Source organism: Trachypithecus francoisi, unplaced genomic scaffold (genome assembly GCF_009764315.1).
Source record: "Trachypithecus francoisi isolate TF-2019V2 unplaced genomic scaffold, Tfra_2.0 Lachesis_group0, whole genome shotgun sequence".
Classification (NCBI taxonomy): domain Eukaryota; kingdom Metazoa; phylum Chordata; class Mammalia; order Primates; family Cercopithecidae; genus Trachypithecus; species Trachypithecus francoisi.
The window spans coordinates 58,606,890-58,616,320 of NW_022681453.1; positions in this window are offsets into that span (position 1 = coordinate 58,606,890).

Sequence of the window (9,431 nt, forward strand, 5' to 3'; positions counted from 1 at the left end):
GGTGGCCTCGGGGCAGTTAAACTTCTTACAAGGGGTTGAGCTCTAAGGACGAGTGTTTCAGCTCTACAAGGTGAAAGCTGCCTCCCCTTGGATGACCTAGCCTCAGAAATCGTGTCCCAGCACTTCCCGCCATCCTGTATCCATCAAAGCAGTCATAAGCCGCCTAGATTCCAGGGGAGGGGGTGCAGACCCCACCTCTCATGGGAGGAGTGACAAAGAATTTGCAGCTATTCTAGAAACCCATGAAAGGAAAGAGAGCATTAGAGGAAGGAAGAGGAGGAAGAGTAACAGAGGATGTCCTATGAATACAGGAAGTAGTAACAGAAAATGCAACAGGGCTGAGGAGGAGTCAGAGAGGAAATTAGTTACCAGGAGGAGGGATAGAAGAAGTAGTAGTAGGAAGAGGAGTGATACTAGGAAAGGTACTGTTCAGAATAGTGATAAGAAAAAGAATGGTGACATGAATAGGAAGACCTACAGTAGGAAGGGGAGGAATAAAGGAGGAGACAAAGCCATCAGGTAGGGAGAGTAAAGGGAGAAGGTGCAAACAGAAGCCCAGTGTTTGAGGGAATCATATAATAAGAATAGTAACTAGAATGGCAGCAAGAGCAGGGAACAAAGGGAAAAGGTAGTGGTGATGGAGCCATAACAGGAAGATGTAATCAGAAGAATAGAAATAGGGGAGAAGCTGGAGGGAGAGCATCAGGAAAAAGAGCTAATCCATGCTGGGTTTAACACCTAGCTGATGGGTTAATAGGTGCAGCAAACCACCATAGCACACATGTACCTATGTAACAAACCTGCACATCCTGCACATGTACCCTGGAACTTAAAAAAGAAAAAAAAAAGAAAGAAATAGGAGGAGAAATCACAGGAAACTGGCTATCTGATCTCAAATCCCCTCCAAACTGTGTGGCCTCTGGTGAGTTCCTGAACTATTCCTCAGTTTTCTTATCTGTGAAATGGGGATGGCGATACTAAAAATACCTCCCTGATAAGGTTATTGTACAGATTAAATGGGTCAATACATGTAAAGCTCTTGGTGCCTGACTCACGGGAAGTGCTATGTAAGTGTTTGCCACTATTATTAGTTGTATTAATATCGTGGAAATGGGAGAGGCACCTGAGGAACCACAGCTGCAGGGGAAGCAGTGCCAGCTGATCCGAAGGCCTCCTTGGCTTCTGTTGTCTTGGTGGTGCCCAGGGCATGTTCCCCACTGCACCCCACAGCCTCTGAGTGAGTCTCAGCATGACCTTGTGCAGGAGGCTGGGTGAGGACTGTAAGACCTGTCACAGGCAGGAACCAAGCTCATCCAAGGTTATTCACCAAGAGGTGGGAGGAGCTCAGCCCCAGCCTGGCCTCCAGGCCACCAGCCAGGGCTCCCTGGGGAGTGGAGGGACAGGGCTGGTGCACTTCCCAGGAACTTGCCAGCCTTTGGAGGGGTCCGGGCACAACTTGGTCTGGTGAGGGAAGAAATGCTGAGCCAAACCACTGGGGTGCAGGAAGGAACTATTACTAGTTATCTTTCTCTTTATTATCTAAAATTATAAAGAAAGGAAGCTTTACTGGTATTTAATATATAGATTGACAATGGTACATATGTTCAGTTTACAAGGACATACACATTTCGGGGGCATATGTTCCCAAATAATTTTATCAATAGGAGTGAGAGATCACAAAAGTTCTGAGGTCCCTGTGCAAGGGTAATTGCCCCGGTGCCAGTGGGCTCTCCGGGGGATATTCGCATGCAATTACGCACTGACAATCACTCTGCAATTACTGCAGGACCCAGCAAAGCTCCAGAAAAGCCTTCATGTTCTGGTTTAAGCTCCTGTACAAGGCCTCACACCTCGCTTCTCTATTCAAGCTGTAAGTCCAGGACTGGCTTCCCCATTACCCTGAGCTTTCACTTTGTTCCTTCCCTGATGATTGCTATCAGGCAACCCATATTCTATATTTTTATATGTCCTTCCTCTTCCAAAAAAGATAATCCACATATTTTCAGCTGGTCTACCTGGAGACTATGCTGAGCATTAGAAAGAGCAAAAGCTTCAGAGTCACCCAGTCGTGGATCCAAATCCTAGCTCCCAGCTCCACTGTTCCATTCATTCACTCGCTGGATATTTGTTGAACATCTGCTACATGGGAGGCACTGTACTTTGTGTTGAGTACATCAGTGATTTGGATGAAAATCCTTGCTGTCACAGAGCTCACAGTTTATTTGCTATATGACCTCAGGCAAGTCATTGCACCTCTCCAAGCCTCAGTTTATCCATCTTTAAAGTGGGGCTTGTAACCCCCAACCTTGCAGTGTGGCTAAGATACAAGAAGGTAAGGGGTCTGGGACGTTCGATGGAAGGCATCCCAGGCACCTAGAGCTGGAAGGAACCTCGTTCCGAGATTATTCTGCAGCTGTTGCCAAATGCAGACGAGACTGGGCTACAACATGGTTCATCCAAGGCCACTCAGTGAGGTGGGGTAGAGCAAGAAAGGGGACCCAGGTGCCCTCTCCTGTCCTGCTTCCCTCGAGTCTGATGCTCTCTGTGTGGTCCAGTCAGGGCTGAGAAGTGAAAGGAAATAGAGGCTGCCCTTCACCTCCCCTCCAGCTCCTGAAGCTGGAAGCTACCTCCTCTCCTCTCACATCACTACTAGGCAATCATGGGGAAAGCATAGCCTGACTCCCTTTTGGAAACAGCAGCCTCTAGTGTCTGGGCCAGAACAAGGACTCAGGAGGAGCCCCACGCAGCCCAGCTTTTGAGTCGGATGGAAATTACTATTCTCCAAATACCAGTTCAGCCACAGTTATTCAGGGAAGAGGCTCAGCACAGATTGGGGAGGGTGAGGAGGAGGATGCGGGGGCCAGAATTAGCTTCTCTGTTGTCAGCCTCTGCAGTTTAGCTCTGACAGCAAACCTGCACATTTTACTCAGCAAAACAAAAGCCTGAACCCTGCCTGGCCCTCATGTTGGAAGTCCATGCAGTGGACCTGCTCTCAGAGATCTCACCCCTCCTCAGGCTGCAGGGCCTCACCCAGCCACGATTTCATTTAACCCACAGAATACTTTACGCCGAGGAGTCCTGGTATATCTCCTTTTCTCTATCTTGGGACATTTGTAGAGCTGTTTTTTGCCCCTCTAGATGGGGCATCAGAAAACTGCTTTCCTGACCTTAATCCATCTCAGTGCCCATGAGGGTGGGCTAAACATCTCCAGAGAAATGTCTAAATAAACAGATTTCATACTTGAGAGGAGACCAGAAATGCCTAAAACCATCTCTGTTTATTCTCTCACATTTGCGAGGTTTGTTTGTTTGTTTGTTTTAAAGGCAATCATGGTCTTTTCTTTGAAAACCATAAAAGAAGAATGTTAATAGCTCCATTTCACAGATGGCAAAACTGAGGCTGAACATGGGAAATGACTTGTTGGAGGCTCTGTGGTTAAGAAAAAAGACTTGTATCGCTCTCTTTTTTTTTCTTTTTTTCTTAGACAGAGTTTCACTCTTGTTGCCCAGGCTATAGTGCAGTGGTGTGATCTCAGCTTACTGCAACCTCCACCTCCCAGGTTCAAGTGATTCTCCTGCCTCAACCTCCCAAGTAGCTGGGATTACAGGCATGCAACACCACGCCTGGCTAATTTTTTGTAGTTTTAGTAGAGACAGGGTTTCACTGTATTGGCCAGACTGGTCTCGAACTCCTGACCTCAGGTGATCCACCTGCAGGTACCAGAGAGAGTGGCTGCCAGGCTTGACTCTGATACTTCCTAGTTGTCTGGCTTTGAGCGAGTTTCCTGACTTCCTTATGCCTTGGTGGTCTCATGTGTAAGATGGGAACCTACTTCCCTAGCTCTGGGGCTGCCATGAAGATGAAATGAGCCAATGTGAGCAAACTGCTTGGCACAAAGCCTGACATAGTAAGTGTTGCCTAAATGTCCACTTTTAAAAATTATTTTTATGACTTACATCACATAACCAAGCTTGTTTTGTTTCCTCCTTTGTTTCACCTCTATTGTCTCACATGGATTTTTATAGACTTTATCTAGAAAGAGTTTGGTGTTTTAAAATCTAAGTTTTCAGCTTAGTAATTTTTAAAATTAAAGTATGATTTACATAAAGTAAAATTCACCCTCTTTAGTGCACAGTTCTGTGAGTTCTGACAAATGTATACATTGGTGTAGTCACCACACCATCTAGATATAGAACTGTTTGACTGCTCCTAAAATTTCCCCAAGCCCCTTTGTAGTCAACGTCTCCTCTCACCCCCAGCTCCTGGCAACTACTAATCTGTTTACTGGTTCCATAGTCATGTCTTTCCCAGAATGGAATCATACAGTATGGAGCCTTTTGAGTGGGGCTTATTTTACTTAGCATAATGCATTTGTGATTCATCCACGTTATTATAGATGAAAGTAGTTTATTCCTTCTGCTATGGTTTGAATATTTGTCCCTTCCAAAACTCATGTTGAAATTAATCCCCAACGTGAGAGTGTTGAGAGATGGGGTCCTTAAGAGGTGATTGGGTCATAAGGGCTCCGTCCTCATGAGTGGATTAATCCATCCATGGATTAATGAGTTAACGGCTTAGTGGGTTATCATAGGGTTGTGACTGGGAGCTTTACAGGAAGAGGAAGACAGACCTGAGCCAGCATGCTCGGCCCCCTTCCCATGTGATGGCTTGCACCACCTTGGGACTCTGCAAAGAGTCCTTACCAGCAAGAAGGCCCTCACCAGATGCAGCTGCTCAACCTTGGACTTCACAGCCTCCAGAACTGGAAGAAATAAATTTCTTTTCTTTATACATTACCTAGTTTCAGGTATTTGGTTATAAGCAACAGAAAGCAGACTAATATACCTTCTAATTGCTAAGTTGTATTCCATTATATGGATGTACCACAGTTTGTTTGTCCATTCACCAACTGAATGACAGTTTTGGTTATTTCCAGTTTTTAGTGATTAGGAAACAGAGAGAAAGAAAGAACTGCATCCCCAAGGATATCACTGAACAATTGAATTAAAACCCAGATCTCTACTAAAAAAATACAAAAAACTAGCCGGGCGTGGTGGCGGGCGCCTGTAGTCCCAGCTACTCAGGAGGCTGAGACAGGAGAATGGCGTGAACCGGGAGGCGGAGCTTGCAGTGAGCTGAGATCCGGCCACTGCACTCCAGCCTGGGTGGCAGAGCAAGACTCCGTCTCAAAAAAAAAAAAAAAAAAAAAAAAAAAAAACCCAGAAAACTCTCCATCTCAGCTGCTATAAACATTTATGTACAGTTTTTTTGTGTGGCTGTGGCAGGGCAGATGAGCCACATATTGGGGCTCAGTCTGGGAAACTTCTTGGCTTCATTCAGGAAATAGTTCAAGAGCAAGCTGGTGGTAGAAGAAAACAGCTTTATTGAGGCAGCATTTTTACAGCTCCATGAGAGTAGCAGCTCAGGGGCAATTCTACCCACTTTTAATTACATGCAAATTAATAAGCAGATTATTCAGAATTTTCTAGAAAAGGGGTGGTAACTTCTGGGTTACTGTCATGGAAAGGGGCAGTAACTTCTGGGTATAGCCATGTTAATGGTAAACTGACATGGCACTGGGTATGTCTTATGGAGAGGTGCTTTTTCACCTTTTCCCTGTTTTAGCTAATCTTCAGTCTGGTCTGGAGTAAAGTCCTGCCTCCTGCCTCATGACCATAAGATTTCATTTCTCTTGTAGAGATAACTCAGAGTGGAATTGATAGATCATATGATAAATGAAGTTTAGCTTTATAAGAAACTGCCAAACTATCTTCCAAAGTAGCTGTACCACTTTGCATTCCCAGGAGCAATGTATGAGAGTTCCAGTGGTTGGCACCTGGAATCTCAGCACTTTGGGAGGCTGAGGCAGGAGGATCACTTGAGCCCAGGAGTTTGAGACCAGCCTGGGCAACATAGCGAGACCCCATCTCTATGACAAACAAACAAACAAACAAACAAACCAAAAAACTATACTAGAGTTCTAGTTGTTCCACATCCTCATCAATACGTGGTATTTTTAGGGTTTTTTTTTTTTAAAAAGGCTACTTGAGGCCAGGTGCGGTGGCTCACGCCTGTAATCCCAACACTTTGGGAGACCGAGGTGGGTGGATTACCTGAGGTCAGGAGATCGAGACCATCCTGGCCAACATGGTGAAACCCCATCTCTACTAAAAATACAAAAATTATCTAGGCATGGTGGCGGGTACCTGCAGTCCCAGCTACTAGGGAGGCTGAGGCAGTAGAATTGCTTGAACTCGAAAGGTAGAGGTTGCAGTGAGCTGAGATTGTGCCACTGCACTCCAGCCTGGTGACAGAGTGAGACTCTATCTCAAAAAAAAAAAAAAAAAAAAAGCTACTTGACTATGTGTGTAGTAGTATCTCATTGTAGTTTAAATTTGCATTTCTCCAAGCTTGTTTTTTATTTATTTCCTTCACATCTCAGTAGTGCTTTCTCTATTCCTCCTTTTTCCTTACTGGCAGGGTGTGGCTTATTCAGGTGCTTACCCCATATCTGAGTGATGCAGGAATAGGTGATCTTTTCTGAGTCTCCAAGGATCAAATTAGATTGATCCATATCAGTTACGGGAACCCCATAATGGTTCATGATTGGTTAGAGTGGGCTTATGGTTCAAGTCTGTCCAACAAAACTTGAGGGGACGTCAATTTGGGGAATTCAGGGAAAGGTGTCCTTATCCTGCCTGACCATGAGTTGACATGTTATGCCTGGAACTGTGGCATTCACCTTGTCAAAGTGAGTAAGAGACTGTGAGAGTAAAGTAGACATTTCTGGAGACTGCAAGGTAGAGAGAAGGAAAGAACTGGGTTCTCAAGGGTATCACAGAACAACTGAATCAAAACTACCCATCTCAGACTTCCTTTACTGTTTAACGTTATTGTTTAAACCAGTTTCAGACAGTTTTTTTGTTAATTGTTGTCTAAAACATCTTGACCGTGTAACCCAGGAGGAAAAGTGGCATACTTGTTCTGTGGAGCCCAAGAAGACAAAATTAGAACCCACAATGGTGCCAGTATATTGTGATTAAGAGCACAAATATTCAGTTCCTTGTACAACTGGCCTTACCTCTCAAAGTCTCAGCTGGCTTATCTGTAAAGTGAGTAAAATAATAATACCTACCTTAGATGACTGTTGGGAAGATTCGAGATTTTACACAGTTTGGCTGGCACTTCATAAGTTTTTAAATTGGTATCTATAATCATTATTATAAAGCATTATTTGGAGGCCGAGGCGGCTGGATCACTTGAGGTCAGGAGTTCGAGACCACCCTGGCCAGTATGGTGAAACCCCATCTCTACTAAAAATACAAAAATTAGCTGGGAGTGGTGGCACACACCTGTAATCTCAGCTACTCAGGAGGCTGAGGCAGGAGAATCACTTGAATCTGGGAGACAGAAGTTGCAGTGAGCTGAGATTGTGCCACTGCACTCCAGCCTGGGTGACAGAGCGAGACTCTGTCTCGTAATAATAAATACATAAATAAAATAAAATACAGTATTATTTATTCAACTTTGGTAATGTCCCCATCAGTCCCTAGTATAGTTTTAGAATGTGTGGTTCATATCGGCTTTGAGAGCTCCTCATTTTAGATACAGCCAAAGGGCTGTGCTCCTGGCTGTGATAAAGTAGTTGGTACCCACCAGCCTGCTACCAACTACTTTATCATAGCCAGATGTAGTGTACATATATACACACCATTGTGTGTGTGTGTGTGTGTGTGTATCAGGGGCCTGCAAAGGCATTCAGGACTTGAGGGATCAAGATCCAGATAGAGAGAAGTTCATTGAGATGAATTTCTTTTGGGGCATTTGCCAATTCTTGGCACAGGGTGAAAGATTGAGAAGCCAAATAAGCTCTAGGTAGTTTCATGGGGCTGAAGAGATCAAATTTGAAGTTTGGGATCACCAAGCCATCAGGACAGGGATCCTGGAGAGAAAGGAGACACAGAAGTAAGCCCGATCCTCAGTACCAGTTTTTCCTTCTAGGCATTTGCCATTTCTTTTTTTTTTTTTTTTTTTTTTTTTTTTTTTTTTTTTTTGAGGCAGAGTCTCGCTCTGTCGCTGGGACTGGAGTGCAGTGGCCAAATCTCAGCTCACTGCAAGCTCCGCCTCCCGGGTTTACGCCATTCTCCTGCCTCAGCCTCCCGAGTAGCTGGGACTACAGGCGCCCGCCATCTCGCCCGGCTAGTTTTTGTATTTTTAGTAGAGACGGGGTTTCACCGTGTTAGCCAGGATGGTCTCGATTTCCTGACCTTGTGATCCGCCCGTCTCGGCCTCCCAAAGTGCTGGGATTACAGGCTTGAGCCACCGCGCCCGGCCTGCCATTTCTTAAGCTCTCTAGAAGAGGAGACTGGGAAGTTAAGGAGAAAGCAATGGAAAAGCAGAGTGGGGTATTCTTCAGTCTCACAGCACTTATGAGAAAAAACTGGAGTTCAGAGCCCAGCAGGAAGGAGAGGCCCTAGTAAATAGCCCAGGCTTTCAGTTGAGACCACTGGATGGCTATAACTGGATGGGTGAAACAGAGGTAGAACAAGACTTACAAAAGTTGCAACCCAGACTTGAATCAGCTCAGTCCGTGATAGATTTAGGTGATATGTTCTTACTTCATCTACTGATACAGGAAAGAGCAACCTTCTCTGGGGGAAGGTCACATCATGAAGATCCTCTTCAATTTTTCATGCACAATATCTGGCATTAAATTTTTAAAAAACCTTTTTTTCCAGACACACCAATAAATAGAAACAAAACGAAAAAAAAAAAAAAGCCAGTAGAAATAGGCTCAAAGGTGACCCAGATATTAGTATGATCAGGCATGGACTTTAAATAACTGTGAATGGTATATTCAAGAAAATGAGACGAAATAGAGGATTTCTTCAGAGAACTAGGATCTTTAAGAAATAATCAGTTGGATGTTAAAGAACTGAAAGACACAATAATTGAAACCAATAACTCACTAGCTGGGTTTACAAACAACTGGACACACCTAAAGACGATTAGTGGATTGAAAGATGGGTCAGTATGCAGAAAAATATCTCCAGAATGAAAAGCAAAAAGAAAGCTGGGCTCAGTGACTCACACCTGGTAATCTTACCACTTTGGGAGCCTGAGGCAAGAGGATGGCTTGAGCCCAGGAATTCAAGGCTGCAGTGAGCTATGATCACGCTACTGCACTCCGTCCTGGGTGACAGAGCAAGATCCTGTCTCAAAAAAAAAAAAAAAAAAAGCAAAAGTAATGGAAAATAAAGGAAGAGATATATGGTACATAGTGAAAAGGTCTAACGTACACATAACTGGGGGCCCAATGGGAAGAACAAATAAAATGCACAATCAATGTTTCTGATAATAATCAATAATTTTCTAAAATTGATAAAAAGACATCAAATCACAGTTCCAATGAGCACTACAAGCCCTAAGC